Below are 18,812 nucleotides of genomic sequence, written 5' to 3'. Positions count from 1 at the left end.
ACTGGCAGCCCATACCTAGGCACTATCTCCTCTAAACTCTCCCTTCCACTCACCCCGAGAAGGTATACCCGTACTTGCCTGGCCTTACCTCAGTGAAATCTATCTCCCAGTGTTGCCCTGGCTCTTCCCCTCAGTACCTCGTTCCCGTGTGCTGCTTTTTTCCCTGTCCTCATCAGCTGGCACGCTTTACAAGCCTGGATTATCTCTCGTCCAGTTGTATTTTCCTCAAACACTGATCAACACGCAGATTCAGTCCATATTTGCTTTCATTTATCTACTGAGTGTACCCAAGCTTCTTCTTCAGAGACTCTGACATCTCAGGGGGAGGAGGGCGAGGGAGCCTGAAGTAGACCTTAAACCACTGTAGTGCAGTCAGAGTGCCGATCATGATGATACCCTTCCATACACCTCTAAATCCAAGTCTCTTGAGGATCTGAGAAGCACTGCTACCCTTCTCTTTATTCAACACAGACACCACGGAATCTGCAACAGTACGTTCAAAGCAGGCAAACTTCATGGTATCTGTCTCATCCAAAGAGGAGCAACCCCCTTGTCTTCCTTATACATTTTGGGAGCTGCATCCCTCAGAGTGTTACCATAACCTGGTTGGGTTTGAACTCGAACCTTAGCAGCTTCCATAGCCTCACTCAGAGCCTCATTAGGGGAGTTCTTGAAACCCTGTGGGAGGCGGGTCCAAGTTAATTGTCAGCAAAGAATTCAGCACTGGCAGAGTCAGCCAAATTCAGTGATGTGCGCCACAGATAGGCATTCTCCTCTCCAAGCATGTACTTCATAAAAGCCAAACTTGCAGAGCCCCTGCAGGGAGTAGCCAGTGAGGGTTGGGGCACATCCTTTGGCCAAACCATGGAAACCATCCTCTTTGAGTGTAACTGAAAATCCATTAAAAATGCCCTTGTACTTCTGTGGGTCCACCTGCATACGGCATTCCAGAGAAACAACAGCAGTGTGTGTCAGACCACAACTTAAGACCCCACCAAAGCCAGACAGTGCATAAAACTTCACGGAGCCATATTCGGCAGCTCCAGCTTTCCTTTGCCCATCTCTTACACAGCTGCTCCCATCGGTGAACCATACTAGCTCACTGTTGTCTAGGGGTACATCAGTTAAGTCTTTTTGTGCCACCAGGGCCTCAGCAAGTATCTCGCTGCAATCATGGAGTTACAAACAGCTGGAATGGCTTATTTCAGTTAGGCAGGGCAAGGGCTGGGTCTTCTAGTAGGGCCCGTCTGAGTGTCTGGAAAGCCTCTTTCATTGGCTCAGTCCAAGTCCAGTTTGGGGTCTCTTTACTTCCCTCATACTTCTCAGCTAATTCCCTTTCCTCCTGTCGAATTCATTCTTCCCTTTCTTCTGGGGTCTCCCTATTATTAAATACCTTTTCAGCAAATCTGTTCTCCCAATCCCTCTATCTTTTGTAACTTCTTCCTAATATCTGGGGCTGCCTGATTTACAAATGCTAACAGAAATGCAGCACTGACTCCTAAGCCTGGGGGTCCATAGGTGTCCTGAAAGCTTCCATTAGCCTCTCTAGGAAGGCTGCCGGGCTCTCAGTGGGCTCTTGCCTTACTACAAATTTGTCGGCTTTCTTGCTGTGGCCCACAGGCCAGCCATTAGAGTCTGGCGGTACACTCGGAGACTCTCCCTACCTTCTGCTCACTCAAAATCCCAGTTAGGTTGCAACAGAGGAAACCCCTCGTCCATGAAATGAGGCTGAGCGGTTGGCCTCCCGTCGGCCCCTGGGACTCGTTTCCATGCTTCTGCCAGAATTCGCTCCTGCAACAGCTGCTGACAATCATAGTGAAAGGAGAGTTTCACCTGGTTGGGCTCTAGTTACTGAGGCTCACTTATTGTAGGGCCTCCAGAGTCCGCCAGAGTGTAGCCCTGGCCGGGACTCATCAATTGCCCTGCAACCATTTGCCTGTTCACTGAAACTCCTGCCTGAAAAGAGTCTAATTAAAAACCAGAGACAATGCCAGCACACACACAAACACGGACAAACACAGAGAGCTGAAGACAAACACACAGACAGACAAATGTCAGCCGACAACACAGCGCTGGGTTTTCGGACCCCCTGACCAGACTCGGGATCAGGAGAGGAACTCTCCTTCCCACAGAGCCGGCTGCCTTCCAGCGCACTCGCTGGCCTCGGCCTTACGCCGGCTGGAGAAAGCTTTCTCCTGTGCCAGATACCTTCCTGCTTCACAGCAGGACCCCGGAATCACTCTGGGCTTTCCCTGTGCCAGATACCTTCCTGCTTTGCAGCAGGGCCCCGGAATTACTCTGGGCTTTTCCCGTGCCAGACACCTTCTTGCTTTGCAGTAGGGCCCCAGAATTACTCTGGGCTTTTCCTGACCTGCCTGAGACAATGCCGGCACACACACAAACACGGAGAGCCAAAGACAAACACACGGACAGCTGACAACACAGCGCTGGGTTTTCAGGCCCCCTGAGTTTTCCTAAGAACCGGTGCTATTATCTATCCTTCCCCTCTGTCCTGGAAGTGTTCTCCTCCCCCGGTAAAGGGATCCCAGACGAGCCCCCAAATGTTATGCCCAATGTCTGAATCCCTGAGCGGGAAGAGAGAAGGCCTCCAAGACAATGCAACTCGCAGGAAGGGAAGTTTATTACTGACTCGAGCCAGGACTCTCCGCCCACAATCAACGCAGTGGTGCCAGTCAGAGAGCCCCAAGCCCAAGCTGTTACACAAATTTACAGGGTGAGAAGCGGATTGGTTACACGTTTGCAAAGCAATTTCATTGGTCAATACTTTCGCACGCGTGGGACTTTCCCGGGGGTTTCAGCTTCATTCCTAATTTCCTAACTGGCAAACATCAGTGAAAGCTAATTGGTCCTAATTGGCAAACAGTGGTCATTGTTAAGCAAAAGCTACCTGATAGTAGGAAGGCCTACTCCTAATCTAAGTTGCGTTACTTCTGCTCGCCTCAAAGGAAGAGTCTCATCTCTCAGCTAAATCAGCTCCTTGAAAGCAGTCTTCCAAGAAATCCCTCTTTTAGGTCTGCTTGCATCTCAAAGTCACCAGTCATGACTAAGAGCATGGGTGGGCAGGAAATGCAGTCCTGTAGCTACTCAGCTCATAACTACATAACAAACTATTTTTAGTTTTAAAGAGAAGCAGAGAATAGATCATTTTGTAGATAGCCACAAGTGCCTGCCTTAAAGAACAAATCTTTTCTAATGGATGAGGCTGAACGGCTGGGCACAGTATGGGAGCCAGGAGGAAGGGGAAGCAATGAGAAACAGCTAGATGGATCTGAACTGTGCTTCAGAATAAAAGAGACAGACTGGTCAGTAGAGATCTTCGAAGGACTGAAGTGAGGTTTATATATGCCACGTGACACAATTTGTTTTGAAAACTGCTTTTTCAACTCAGGTCCCAAATCTCTCTCAATTCTTCAGATTCTAAATACCTTGTCTTTGTTACCTCACATTCTGGCCTACCTGTCTCACCTTCCTTATTTTTATTCCCATCAGTTCTCCATCTAGTCCACCAGCAACGCAAGATCTAGTACTGAGGAGTTAGCAATACTTTCTAGAAGTGGGTAGAAACACAATGACAGTTTCTACTTTAGTATTTGTTTGACCTGATGAAGGTCTTTTGAAGGACTGAGATGGCTAGAATTATGGAGATATCATGTTTCCTCTAAAATCCCAACCAAGAATGTGACTTCCTTGAACCTGTAGGGGATGCGTTAACTTTTGCGTCCACAGGTCTTTGTAGAACAGCAAGTCCCCTGTATATGAACAAGTTACATTTCAAAAGGGTGTTCAAAAATCCCAATTTCTTCATAAGTCCAGCAAAGTTACTTAGGTAGCCAAATAAGACAATTGCTTAATATTAATTTAAAATGGTAGTTTAATAGCTTTCTGATACTTTTCACAGAAGTAATACATAAAAAACAAACACAAACCATAAAACAAACATTTTTATCTTGCAGTACCTGGATAGGGAATGGAAACCCACTCCAGTATTTTTGTCTGGAAAATACCCATGGCAAGAGGAGCCTGGTGGACTACAGTCCGTATTTTGCCAAAGTTGGACACAGCTGAGCAACTATGAACACCTTTAAAAGTAGAGTAGTAGTAACATCTACATCACCACTGCATTTATGCTTCCATCAAGGCAGTGTAGGCTTGAAATTAAAATACTGCACTATTGTACTGCATACACTTCTGTACAATAATATACACAAAAGAACACCCACTTGTCTGGGATGTGCCCATGACAATGTGTGTCAGATCTGTGAACTAACTGATGTGATTGTACATGCAAATGCACTTTTACATGTTTGAAAGTTTCCAACGTGAAGGTTTGTATGTAACTGATTTGCTACACAGGCTTTCAGTGAATGTATGTAGAGGAAAGAGAGGAAAGTAAGGAGCTGCCTGTTCTTTCCCTTTCTGCATATATTATGGCCACTCTAAATAGGAATTTCATTGGGTATAATTGAGGCCCCGTGTATGGGAACATGGCTGCAAGTGACAGAGGACCAGAATCCCAGGAGGTAGGACAAGAACCGTGGTTGGTTGAAAAGAGACAAGTGTGCAAAATAGGAGGAAACAAGTTTTCACTGGTTTGTGTGAAAGGCTCGGCAAATATCATCCGGATCTTTTTGTAGTAATTGAGCTGTGGTTTAGAGGAGCAGTCCCTTTTGCTCAGGGTATTCAAGAGAGGAGAAGAGAGTGGAGACTGAACCGTGAAAATCAAACATTTATCCCAGGTCAAGTATGTCTAGTATTGAAGAGATGTATGTCCTCTCAATTTACGTGCTCCCTCCTGAGAAGAATTAGAGTAGTAAAACAGGGAAGGTCCACACTATGCTATCACCTAATTCTTCTTCTGTCCAGTGAATATTGATTTCTAATGCAATTTCTTTATAAACAGAGCATATACTTTGTGTGATGGAAGACTTCTAATTTACTCTCCTATATAAACCTTTGGGGCTGTTCTGTTCCCAGGCACATGGGGCCCTGGAGACTGGCAGGCTCTGTTTTGGTTGCAGAGTGCAGTGTATGGGGATCTGCTGTCTTCTGGACCCTGGGTTATATCTTCAGTTTGGGTTCACATCTGAGCGGTTAACTCTAGTTGGGTTTAATTCTATCATCTTGCTCTTTATCTTCAATTTGTCCCATGTTCTTTCTTTCCACGTCTCTTTCTATCCCTGGCTTCTTTGTGACAGTAGTTTTAATGATTCCCTTTTATATCCTTTGTCACTTTATTAACTGTAACCATTTTTGAAGTAGTTTTAAGATCCATGGCATGCATCTTTAACTTGCCCATCTATCATTATTAATTATGATGAATATTAAGAAATATTAAATTATTTACTTATTTGTCATTTCTTGGACTGTATTGGTTCTTAGTGTGGAATGCCGGTCTTCCTTGTGGTAGGGGTTCTCTATTTGAGGAGGGCAAGGTCAGTACTTGCAGTGTGTAAACTCTATTTGAGATATGCAGGCTTTGTTACTCATTGGCATGTGGGATCTTAGTTCTCTGGCAAAGGAACAAACCAGCATCAAAAGCAATGCAAAGCAGTTCCTTAACCATTGGACCACCAAGGCAGTCCCTATATTTACCTTTTAATACATATTGCATGTTTATCATTTTATTTTCTGTTCATTCCCCTGGAGATCCAGATTTCCACTTCCTTTTAAATTCATTCTGAGTTCAGACCTTTTATAAAACATTTATTACATTGGTCTGTTGGTGATGATGCAGTCTTGTAGTCGTTGTATGTCTGAGAAAGTATTTTATCTTGTTTTTGATATGTATTTTTCTTGGCTATAGAATTCTGAGTCAATTATATTTCTCTCAGCATTTTAAGATGTGGTGCCAGTGTCCTCTGGCTAACATTGTTTCATATGCCTAATCTGCAGTAATTCTCATTTTTTGTTCTACTATTTCTGTTTTTCCTTCTGGTTACATTTCTTTGGTTGATTATTTTAAAAATGAATTATGATATGCCCTTTTTTTTAGTTGTCATATTTCTTGTGCTTGAATTAATTGAGCTTGAATTAATTGTAATTACTTTACAATATTGAGATGAAACTAGGACCAATACTTTCATAATTTATATGGAAATTTTAAATTGGATTGTGGATGTGATCACTTTTACCCTTTGGATGCTGGATATTTTTTAATTTTTGTAAGTTATTCCTTTCACTGTTTGCAAACACTCTTAATTTCTTGGAAACAATTGCAGCTTTTGAAGGCTTGCTGTTCTTCATGAACTCCTGGAGCTTGGGCAAACTCATGTCCATCAAGTCAGTGATGCCATCAAACCATCTCATCCTCTGTCGCCCTTTTCTCCTCCTGCCTTCAATCTTTCCCAGTAACAGGGTCTTTTCTAATGAGTCAGTTCTTCACATCCATTGGCCAAAGTATTGGAGGTTCAATTTCAGCATCAATCCTTCCAATGAATATTCAGGATTGATTTCCTTTAGGACTGACTGGTTGGATCTCCTTGCAGTCCAAGGGACTCTAAAGGGTCTTGTCCAACACCACAGTTCAAAACCACCAATTCTTCATCGCTTATCATTTTTTATGGTCCAACTGTCACATCCATACATGACAACTGGAAAAATCATAGCTTTGATTATACTGAACTTTTTCAGCAAAGTGATGTCTCTGCTGCTAAAAAAATTTGTATAGGTTTGTCATAGATTTTCTTCAAATGAGCAAGCCTCTTTTAATTTCATGGCTGAAGTCATCATCTGCAATGATTTTGTAGCCCCCCCCCAAAATAAATCTCTCTTTGTTTCCATTGTTTTGCCATCTATTAGCCATGAAGTGATGGGACCAAATGCTATGATCTTCATTTTCTGAGTCTGGAGTTTAAATGAGATGTTTCACCCTCCTCTTTCAATTTCATCAGGAGGTTTATTAGTTCACTTCAGTTTTTGAGGTTGTTGATATTTCTCCCAGCAATCTCGATTCCAGCTTCTACTTCATCCACTTGGCATGATGTACTCTGTATATAAGTTAAATAAGCAAGGTGATAATATAGAGCCTTTACCGAATTGTCTGTCATTTTGGAACCAGTCCATTGTTCCATGTTCAGTTCTAACTGTTGCTTCTTGACCTGCATGCAGATTTCTCAGAAGGCAAGTTAGATGGTCTGGTATTCCCATCTCTGTAAGTTTTCCACAGTATGTTGTGATCCACACAGTCAAAGGCTTTTGCATGGTCAATACAGCAGAAGTAGGTGTTTTTCTAGAATTCTCTTGCTTTTTCCATGATCTAATGGATGTTGGCAATTTGATCTCTGGTTCCTCTGCCTTTTCTAAATCCAGCTTGAACATATGGAATTTCACAGTTTATGTAGTGTTAAAGACTTGCTTGGAGAAATTACGTTGGTAGCATGTGAGATGAGTGCAACTGTGTAGTAGTTGAACATTCTTTGAAATCACCTTTCTTTGGGATTGCTTGAAAACGACCTTTCCAGTCCTGTGACCACTGCTGAGTTTTCCAAGTTTTCTGGCATATTGAGTGCAGCACTTTCACAGCATAATCTTTTAGGATCTGATATAGCTCTACTGCAATTGTATCACCTCCACTAGCTTTGCTCGTAATGATGCTTCTGAAGGCCCATTTGACTTTGCATTTCAGGATGTCTAGCTCTAGGTGAGTGATTACACCATTCTGGTTATCTGGGTCATTAATTTTTTTTTTTTTGTACAGTTTTTCTATGTATTCTTTCAACCTCTTCTTAATATATTCTGCTTCTGTTAGGTCCATATCATTTCTCACTTTTATTGTGCCCATCTTTGCCTGAAATGTTCCCTCCCTATCTCTAATTTTCTTGAAGAGATCTCTGGTATTTACCGTTCTAATGTTTTCCTCTATTTCTTTGCATTGATCACTTAGGAACTTCTTGCTATTCTTTGGAACTCTGCATTCAGATGGGTATATCTTTCTTTACTCCCTTGCCTTTTCCTTCTCTTCTTTTCTAAGTTATTTGTAAGGCCTCCTCAGACACCCATTTTGCCTTTTTGCACTTCTTTTTCCTGGGGATGGTCTTGATGTGGTATGTACAGATCAAAAAACGAAGATCACGGCATCCAGTTCCATCACTTCATGACAAAAACCTGGATAAACACTGAAAACAGTGACAGCCTTTATTTTCCTGGGCTCCAAAATCACTGTAGATAGTGACTGCAGCTGTGAAAAAAGAGATGCTTGCTCCTTGGAGAAAAGCTATGAAAAACCTGACAGCATACTAAAAAGCAGAGACATTACTTTACCAGCAAAGGTCTGTATAGTCAAAGCTATGGTTTTGCCAGAAGTCGTGATTGGATGTGACTGTGGACAATAAAGAAAGCTGAGCACCAAAGAATTGATGCTTTTGAACTGTGGCGTTGGAGAAGACTCTTGAGAGTCCCTTGGACCTCAAGGAGATCCAACCAGTCAATCCTAAATGAAATCTGTCCTAAATATGCTTTGGAAGGACCGTTGCTGAAGCTGAACTTCCAATACATTGGCCAATTGATGAGAAGAATTGACTCCTTAGAAAAGGCCCTGATACAAGGAAAGTTTAAAGGCAGGAGGCAAAGGGGAAGACAGAAGAGGAAAATTTGTTGGGTGGCATCACCGACTTGATGAACCTGAGTTTGAGCAAGCTATAGGAGTTTTTGATGGACAGTGAAACCTGGCATGCTGCACCGCATGATATAGCAAAGAGTTGGACATGACTGACAGACTGAACTGAACTGATGTACAGAGGACATCAGGGAGCAGGCAGAAGTCTTTGGGGAAGGTAGAAGGATCAATTCCTGGCTGGCTGACAATGATGGGTCAGCAGGCCTTTTAAAGCTGGAGAAGCTGTAGGGAAGCAATTCCATGCCAGGTGAAGAGAATGGTAAGAGAAAGACAGGGCGGCAGTGCTGGGATTTCCCAGAGGACAAGATCCCTGTTTGATTAAACTTTATCAATGCTCAATATTGTTCAGTGATAGGAAACATGAGTTTTGTTTTGGAAGTGGTAGAGCAATAATCAATGGAAGGACTGATGTTGGATGAAATGGTGATTTGGCATCACTCACTCAATGGACATGAGTTTGAGGAAACTCCGCAAAACAGTGAAAGCCAGGGAAGCCTATTCTGTTTCCATACATGTAATCACAAGGAATCTGACATGACTTAGCAACTGAGCAATACCAATGAGAACAGAGGGTCCAGTCAAGCCTGTGCCCCTGGTGGGAGTGGTGAAAGATTTAGGTGGAAGAGGAGGCTTCCCATCCTCTGGTGCAGGTCCTTGAATCCAAGACAAGGAACCCAAGATTTTGAATGTGTTACCAAACAATGTTTTCTGAAAAAAACAAACAAACAAACAAATGTTTTCTGCAGGAGTGAGAACTTTGACTGAGTTTGTTCTCTAGATTTTACTGAGGGATGTGGAAGGAATACGGATTGGGCTGAGTCTGCAAAAACCAGGTGACCAGCTGCTGGAGGACGAGGCATGTGGTAAACATTCTGCACTAGGTGGAATGAATCCAGAAAAAGTGTCCCTTCTGGAGTGTACATACCAATGTATCAGATTGTTTCAGCAGATCACTTCAGTGCTGTTGTAGGGCAACTGAGAAATGCAGGATGGTTAGTTTGCTTTTGTCAATTCCTGTGGGTAGTTAGATGACTCAGTGTCTGGTTGCTTCATTGCATGGTTGGAATCATGCTTGGGAAAGAAAACTAGATGAGGTCCACACATATTTTGTCATTAAACAGCAAGCATAGGAAGGTTTCTAAGGCAATTGTAGGTAATTTAAACATGAAAGGCCAAATGGGGCAGTTTCATTTAATAGGCATATATTGGACTGTACAGGTTGCCATAGTTGATGCTATGACTAGTAGCCATAGCAGATACTTGTTGCTATGCTGGAGATGTGGGAAACTGACAAGAGACCAAAAGCCTTTTTGGCTTTCCTTTCAGTGTGATTTCAGGGGAGAAGTAGTTGACAAGGAAAGGCTGACTGGTAAGGCTGAGGAAGGGATTAATCTGAGAAAGTAATCATTAGCTCCTGTGGGAACCCAGAAAACAGAAGCATTGGCTCAGTCAGAGTTCTGTGTCATGGTTCAGAAATAGAGGTCATTTGGCTTGAATCTATATTTAGCCTTGGGGATGGCAGCCATAACCTCTAAACAGAAGATTCCCTTCTCTCCGGGTGGGAGGATAATTCATATTTGTTCCAGACTCAGGAACCCAGAAAGCCCTCTCAGGGCCACTTGTTCTTTGCAGGCACACATGCAATCTAGAAGGTGGGATTATCATCATGGTGCCAATTTTCCAGATGAGACAACTGAGGTTAAGGGACTTGATCAAGGTCACACAGCTAAGTATGTGAAAAGCCAAGCACAAACCCAGGATAACAGTTCTCAGATTGTGTGTTTTTGCTCCACACCCACTGGGAGTGGTGGGTGGTGATCTGGTACCAATGCTTAGGCAGGAACAAGCAATATTCAGGCTTAAATTGGAGAAAGTAAGGAAAACTACTAGAACATTCAGCTATGACCTGAATCAAATCCCTTATGATTATATAATGGAGATGAAAAATAGATTCAGTGGATTAGGTCTGGTAGCTTGAAGAACTATGGATGGAGGTTTGTAACACTGGTGGTCACCAAAACCACTTCCAAGAAAAACAAATGCAAGCAGGCAAAGTGGTTGCCTGAGGAGGCCTTAAAAACAGCTTAGAAAATAAGAGAAGTGAACAGCAAAGGAGAAAGGGAAAGATATACCCAATGAAATACAGACTTCCAGTGAATAGCAAGGAGAAATAAGAAAAGCTTTCGTAAGTGAACAGTGCAAGTTTACTGGGAAACAACTTAATTTTAAAGAGTATAGATCTCTTCAAAAAAATTGGAGAAACCAGAGGAACACATCATGCAAACTTGATCACAATAAAGGACAGAAAACTCAATGACCTAACAGAAAGCAGATAGATTAAGAAAAGGTGGCAAGAATGCACAGAAGAACTATACAAAAATGGTCATAATGACCAGGACAGGGAAGATGCGGGGGTCACTCACATAAAGCTAGATATATTAAAGCATGAAGTCAAGTGGGCATTAGGAAGCATCACTACAAGCAAAGCTAGGGAAGGTGATGGAATTCCAGCTGAGGTGTTTAAAAATCCTATAGAATGAGGCTGTAAAAGTGCTGCATTCAATATGTCAGCAAATTTGGAAAACTCAGCCATGGCCATGGTGCTGGAAAAGGTCAGTTTTCATTCCAATCCAAAAGAAAGGAAATTTCAAAGAATGTTCAACCTATCATGCAATTGCGCTCATCTCACTTGCTAGCAAGTTAATGCTCAAAATCCTTCAAGCTAAGCTTCTACAGTACATGAACTGAGAACTTCCAGATATACAAAGTGGTTTGAGATCAAATTGCCAACATCCATTGGATCATAGAGAAAGCAAGGGAATCCCAGAAATACATTTTCATCTGCTTCACTGACTATGCTAAATCCTTTCACTGTGTGGACCAGAACAAACTGTGGAAAATTCTTAAAGAAATGGGAGTACTATATCACCTTACCTTTCTCGTGAAAAGTCTGTATGTAGGTCAAATAGCAGCAGTTAGAATCAGATACGGAACAATGGAAAGATTTAAAATTGGGAAAGGAGCATGACAAGGTGTAGATTGTCACTCTGGTTATTTAACTTATATGTAGGATGCATCATTCAATATGCTAGTCTGGATAATTCCAAGCTGGAATCAATATTGCTGGGAGAAGTATCAACATCCACAGATATGAAGATGACACCACCCTAATAGCAGAAAGCAAAGAACTAAAGACCCTCTCGATGAGGAGAGGAGATGAAAATACTGGCTTAAAACTCAAGATTCAATAAACTATTCACAAAACGATACTCCCCATTCATGGCATCCAGTCCCACCACTTCATGGCATATCGATGAGGGAAAAGTGGAAATGGTGGCAGAGTTTATTTTCTTGGGCTCCAAAATCACTATGGACCTTGTTTGCAGCCACAAACTTAAAACACACTTGCTCCTTGGAAGGAAGAAAAGCTATGAAAAGACTGCTCAGTGTATTAAAAAGCAGAGACACACGTTGCTACAGAGGTCTTTAGTGTCAAAGCTATGGATTTTCCAGTAATCATGTACAGATGTGAGATCTGGACCATAAGACAGGGTGAATGCCAAAGAATTGAGCTTCTGAACTGTGGTGCTTGAGAAGATTCTTGAGAGTCCCTTATACAACAAGGGGATGAAACCAGTCAATCTGAAAGGAAATCAACCTCTGACCCCTGCTGTCTCAGCTGAGGCATCTATTGAGGGCCTCCAGGTGGAAAGAACGGATGCTTCCACAGCAAAAGTACCTAACCATGGCAGCTCCAAGCAAAGAGTTTGTAGCTCCAGAGGAGGAAGCTCAGAAAGGCTGAAGGCTCTGTGTACCCTGGGCCCCCTGAAACAAGCGTTGCATTCTCCCCTGCATCATTGAAGGCCAAGGAAGGGGCATTTTGGACCCTGGAGGAGGGGGATGGCTCAGGAATCCACTGGGACCACCACTTACCAAGTAGGACTGGAAAGGACAGAGCAGGCATATGTGGCAGAGAGCTGGTGACTGGGGTGTGATCACAAAAGGGAACCAGCTCTGCATGAAGTACCTCACCCAAACTCCCCTGGAGGAGAAGCCCAGTGATAAGTACCTCTGAGATGGGAAGAAGAGTGTCTATATCATTACCCCTTAGAATTCCTCTGAATGAGGAGCTGGTGGAGTTGGTGGGTCAACACAAGCACTTCCATGGCCTAGACCATCCCCCAGTCGCTATCCTTGGGTCTGCCTCTCCCAAGCTTCAGTCATGAAGTTCTGGAGGAAACTGAGAATCATGTGTGTCCTCTGGGTCAGGGCCAATGACCACGTAAAGCCATCTGCCAGGATGGCTGATCTGGGGCTCTACATGTGGTCTGAGGTGGGCCATTCAGGGAACACACTTGAAGTCTGATGTCTGCAATCTTTTTCCTTATTGGAGATTCCTTCAGGACATAAAACCCTAGAGCAGGTAGCTTGGACTCCCTTACTAGGTGTAGAAGCCTTAAGGAAGAAAGTTGTCAGGCTAAGACCCTCAAAGAAGAGTGAAGGTTAGAAAGAGAAATATGATGACCTATGATTTCTTGGGTCCAGTCACTGAGATCCTTATATTTGCTCTCAGTCTTTTGTCCTTGATTCCCAGAAACATTTCAATGAATCTCCCCATTCTTCCAAGCCGGTTGCAGTTGTCTCCCCTTTACTGTGATTCAGACTTTGTTCCAGATCCTTCCCGATCATTGTACAACTCCCAGGCACAAACATACGCACCCATTTGTTTCAACACCATTATGAGTGAAACCCTTTATTCTTTACTGAGAATAGGGTGTGCAGACCACCAGTTACAGTTCACCAGCATCTTGGGCAGGAGTGCCCTAAGTGTGAGTGAGTGTTTCTTAGGGGCGGCCGTACTGATTCCTGTGCCACTCCAAGCATGTACACTGCCTGTGCCGGGCCAATCCTGTCATTTCCTCTATCAAAGACTGAGAAATGCGGTCTCAGGAAGACATCACCCAGGATCCACGTCTCTGTAGATGTACTCACTGTGTGCTCTTAAAAGGTGGTATAGCAGTGGCCTCTAGAATCCTGAGGGAGTCAGAGACACACACCAGGCACCTTGAGCCCTTACATGCGACTCCCACAAATATCCAGACCCAGCACACTTGGTTTTATTTCCCTCTTTTGGTAAGTATCAAAGGATTTTCCCTTTAGCAGGGGATATGTGAGAGCTCATCCAAAACCAAAAAGGGCCCATACATGCAGTGGCCATGAGGAAGAGTGTGGGGGAGGGGAGAACTGGGAGTTGGGGAAACAAGGAATGTTAAAAAAACTAAGTCCTAATGTAGAGCATAAGGAACTATATTCAACGTCCAGTGATAAACCACATGCAAGAGAATAAGAAAAAGAATATATATATTTTTATGTGTATAACTGAGTCACTTTGCTGTGCAGCAGAACTTAAGGCAACACTGAAGATCAGCCACACTTCAATACAATTTTTAGAAAAGAACAAGAGTGTCCCCTGGTTCTCCTCACTCCCTGTCTCTTTCCTTCTGACTCCTGCTCCTTGTTTTCTCTGCAGAGAATGCCGGTTCTCCTCCTGCATCCCCACAATCCGTACTTTATTTTATTAAAAAAAAATTTATTTTATATTGGAATATAGCTGATTAACAATATTCTGGGTTTCAGGTGGACAATAAAGTGACTCAACCGTATGAATCCGTGTATCCTGGTCCCAGAGATACCCCTCCCATCCAGGCTGTCATATAACTGAGCGGAGTTGCCTGTGCTACACAGTAACTCGTTGTTGGTTATGCATCTTAAATATAGCAGTGCCCACAACACGTTCTTGAAGACTTAACTCAGGAGCTCTGGGAAACCTCCTTCAGCCCACACTCACCCATTCTGGCCACTCCAGGCTTGATTGGGTAACTTACTCTGGTTCCCCATTCCCACCGGTCAGTCCGTAGCCCTCGTCACCCCTAGTAAGTCCCCAGTGCCCCAGTGCAGAGCACCTTGGGATGCCATTTGCATGGAATCCAGTGCAGTGTTGCCTAGAACCAAGCAACCCTCCATATGGCTCCATGAGTTTGTGGTTTTAGAATTCCTGAAATTCCCTCTGTTCCTCAAAGCCTTGTTTGAGCACATCAGCCTGCTCTGAACTCCCATAGGGAGCTGACATGAAGCATCCACCCTGTGCCGGGGCTGAGCAGTCACCATGCACTCTTTATTCACCTTAGCATCCAACCTCCTTAGAGAAGGGTCAGGTATCCCAACTTACAAAGGCGTCACTTGGCCAGAGCAAGGGGAAGATGGTAGCCGAGAACTAGGCTGACCATGTAATTTATCATCCAAACCAGGAAAACTGCGAGAAGGGGAGGGAGAGTGTTATTCCCTGTGTTGAGACAGCACACTGGGACTGTCCCCAGCCATTCTCCTTGTCACGTGGCCTATTTCAGGGACTGCTAGCGCTGACTTCCCGGGTTCATGCATCTGAAGTTTCATTTTGAACTGAAGCTCCTTGAACACTGAGGACCTTAGTGTTCCTCTCTCGTTGAGACTCCCACCATGCCAGCATGGTGTGGCGTCTCCGCACTTATTTCGGGATGATCAGTGTCCCAAACGGGCCTTTACTCTCAAATGGTTGGTGCTGTGGGAGGTTCTGGCCCAGCCACAGGGCTCAGCAGCATCTGCAATAGTGAGAGATGGCCTGCAGAGGGCGGCCTCCTCCCAGCAGCAGACCAAGGGTTATTTTGAGTCCCTATTTGAGAACCACCCCTCAGGGTCCTCCCCTCACCTCGAGGATGTAGGCTCGAGCTGGCACTGGGTAGTTGATGCCATTGATGGTTGAAGATAATACAGGGCAGGTTATTGACCGCAAAATATGAAACGTAGTGCTATTAGAGAGAGAGGGAGAGAGGTTGGCCCTGGGGATCATTGTTGTGTGTGGAGACTGGGAGTGATCCTGGGGCATGAGCCTCCACCTCGGAACCCCGTGGCGAGGCACTGATGAGCTCCTGGATGTTATTGATCAGTCTTCTTGAGCCAAGGGTCAGTGATGCCCCGGTGTCCACAAGAGCCTCGCAGGTTCCAGAACAAGCAGTTAACCTGTCTTTTCACGGAGATGCTGAGAGACAGTGGAACAAAGCAGGCATCGAGGTCACTCTGAGTCTCCCCAGAGCTGCCCCCTTCCCGACTGTCTCCTAAACAGCCCTTTGTCTCTTACCCTGAATCTTTTCCCTTTCTCTCGACACGGCATCTTCCTTGACATCCCTGAATGCAGTACTTGAGTACACCAGGATCTTTGGTACCTTGACACAAGCTGGTTTTCCTTCCTAGAAGAGTCCCCTCCCCTTTGAAGAGCAAATTTTTTCTTATCTTCCAGATTCCAGCTTAACTGATATGGTTTCAGGGAAGTCTTTCCCCCGGTATTTATCAGTCTCCCTTCTTGACACTCTCTGTAGACCCTTCTTCACGTCTAGCATGTACCAAAGTCACAATTCATTATGAGTGTGTGTCACTTCTGTGCATCTGCCTTCTTAGATGTGAGGGCGAGTTTTATTCTCATTGCCTCTCTAAAGTGCCTGGCACACAGTGGATGCACAACGCTTCTCTGTTTAGTGAGTGAATGAAGACTGTGAAAATAATGAATGAGAAACATCCAGAGAGCTGTGCAAATAACCAGTCAACCACAGGGTGAAGATGGAGATTCGCAGGGTCAGGAGATTCTCATAGTGGTGGGAATGAAGGGCTCCTCTGTGAGAGGGTGTCTCCCAGCACTGCTGCTGCAACCAGCTCGGACCTTGAGACCCTGGCCAGGAAATACATGACTAGCACATAGAAACTCCAAAAGACAGGTCAGCTTTTGTCTGAGTGTATCACACAGAATGCTATCAGTTGTTGCCTCTTGTCCTCAGGTCACTTCTGGATCCCACCTTTCTGATTTTCTGTTATAGCTCCTGCCCCAGTATATGCCCATGTACGTGGGGTGTCTTTTTATTAGTTGCTTTCATGTCTTAAGACTGCAGCCAATCTCTCTCCACTGCTGAGCAGCTTCTCTAGAAGGAGACCTGTTTTCCCCATTTGCTCAGGACTTACCCTGTTTTTAAACTTGCATTTATCTGTACTGAGAACTTGCTTGGTCCCAGGTAACCCTGGACAGTTGGTCATCTTATAACGCTGTCCAGGCTGGTGAAATCCTCCCTGACCCTGTTCACCACACTGCAGAGTCCTCTGACTGTGCTCCCCGCCTCACAGGGCAGTGGGTGCAACGCTCTCCCAGCTGCACAGACCTCTCTGGACCCTGTGAGGATCCTGGTCAGAGCGCTGGTCAGGAGGACTGGGGTGATTATGAACGCATGGGTTGTTTGTGTATCTATGTGCTTGTGTGTTTGTTTGTATGTGTGTTTGTATGTTTGTGTGTGTTTCTGTGTGTCTCTGACTAGTATGCATGTTTATACGTGTCTCCGTGTATGTTTATATGTGTCTGCTTATGTGTTTCCATGTGGCTGTGTGTCTCTCTGTGTCGTTGTGGGTGGTATATATGTCTGTGTTACTATGTGTCTGAGAATCCATTTGTGTGTGTCTGCCTGTGTCCATGTACAGTAGTGGGAGCATCCCTTGGGTTGACCCTCAGAGGGAGAGGCTTACTGGTCCATGTGTACACGCCAGTCACCCACTTGTGTCAATGGTATCCAGTTGAGCTCTCCCTTGTAGTAGTGTTGGTCCACCCCACCAAACATCACCACACTGCCTTTTGCCCTGCATGTGTAGAGAGAATAGAGGAGGGGATCTTTGGAGGACAGTAGCAACAGCACTGTCTGAGAGCTTTGCTTCTCCACCCATCAAGGCCCTAATAAGTTCCCCATCTACAGATGCAGAAATCGAGTCTAGGAGCGATTGAGAACCAGACTGAGGTTGGTTACTGGCTAATGAGTGGTACAGAGGAGGTTACAAGCTGAGTCACCTGGTTGGGCTCCACCCACTATGTCTTCTGAAGATGCCCTGGACCTCCTGTGACCTGAGTCCTCAGACACCCTCAGAGGACAGCTGCTGAAGTATTTTGGCTCTCTCCTTCTCCAGGTTGTCATTTTTCAAGAAAATCAAGGCCTGGGAGTGCTAAGAATGTGGGTTCAGGTCACCCAGACTAGGCTCCGCTGGCCTGTGACCTCTACTGTCCAAAGGGCCCCACACTCAGAAGGGAACCCACCTCTGCTCTCCCTGTTTTGAAATGCCTAATATTTAGTGAGCAAGGGGGTCCCACACTTTTGTTTTGTGCCTCACGCTTTCATTTTTCACTGGCTCCTGCAAATTGGGTAGCTAGTCCTGAGCTTGCTATGAAATGCTAATGAGGAAGGAAAGCTACCCACCATCCTTTTCCTTCCTTCCTTATCAAATTCATAGGCAAATCCTATTGCCTTTTCCTCCAACTTGTTTCCTGTTGCCTCCCATTAGTCTTCCTCCTCACTCAGTCCCCTAGACCAAGCTACTGGTCTTGAGCCCAGGAGCATGGTTGTGTTCCAATAAAACATTATTTATAAAAGCCAGTGGTGAAGCTATGTATGGCCCTAGGCCTATAGTTATCCTGGGTTAGATTATCTCTCAGAATACTTCTTTATCAAGTGTTCTATAATTTTCGTGCAACTGAAAACATCCTACAGCTAATTTAGAAAAGGCATTGTCCATATCAAACTTACTTACTCAAGTGGAAGGCAAAATCCGGCTAAGAAATGGCACCTTGATTCTTCAGGTTGTCAAAGATGGGGATATCTCCAAAGATGGGTAGCTCAGGGTAGTTCAAGCCCAAGATGCCATCAAAGGTACACCCTCACACCTGTATTCTGCCACACGTAGACCGATCGGCTGGTCAGTACTTACAAGGTCCCCAATCTGTGGGAGAGAAGAGTATTCCCACTTACAGATATGTGAAGTGGGGCTAGGACTGGAATGGGGTGCACTGTCATTAGATCCTCAGAGAAGAATTGAGGTTGGGCTGTGTCTTTGGTGGACTTCAGATGGTTAGACCAAGCTGGGAGGGGAATTAGGGTTCCATTTGTGAGAGGCTGTGAATTTTATAACATCTGGCCCTCTGAAAAACACCAACTGAGTGAGTCAAATTGGCCTCGTGGCTTCCGTACAGGTTGGGCAACCGAGTCAGGCCAGGTCCCATCAGTGCCCCCTTCTGGACAAAATGAGCCGAGAACAAGGTAGCCTTCTCTTTGGCATCACT

At 44.6% G+C, this 18,812-nt stretch overlaps 2 pseudogenes; both read right to left on the bottom strand.

Annotated features, from left to right (window-relative positions):
• Positions 1–274: 274 nt before the first annotated feature.
• On the bottom strand, positions 275–1,932 carry LOC133067907 (solute carrier family 25 member 3-like; annotated as a pseudogene).
• A 173-nt stretch (positions 1,933–2,105) lies between these two features.
• LOC133067904 (pregnancy-associated glycoprotein 1-like) overlaps positions 2,106–18,812 on the bottom strand; it is a 100,325-nt pseudogene continuing 83,618 nt past the window's right edge.

This window comes from Dama dama, chromosome 2 (assembly GCF_033118175.1).
Source record: "Dama dama isolate Ldn47 chromosome 2, ASM3311817v1, whole genome shotgun sequence".
Taxonomy (NCBI): Eukaryota; Metazoa; Chordata; class Mammalia; order Artiodactyla; family Cervidae; genus Dama; species Dama dama.
Note: the sequence above shows the minus strand (reverse complement) of the source record. Positions and strands in the feature narration are given on the sequence as shown.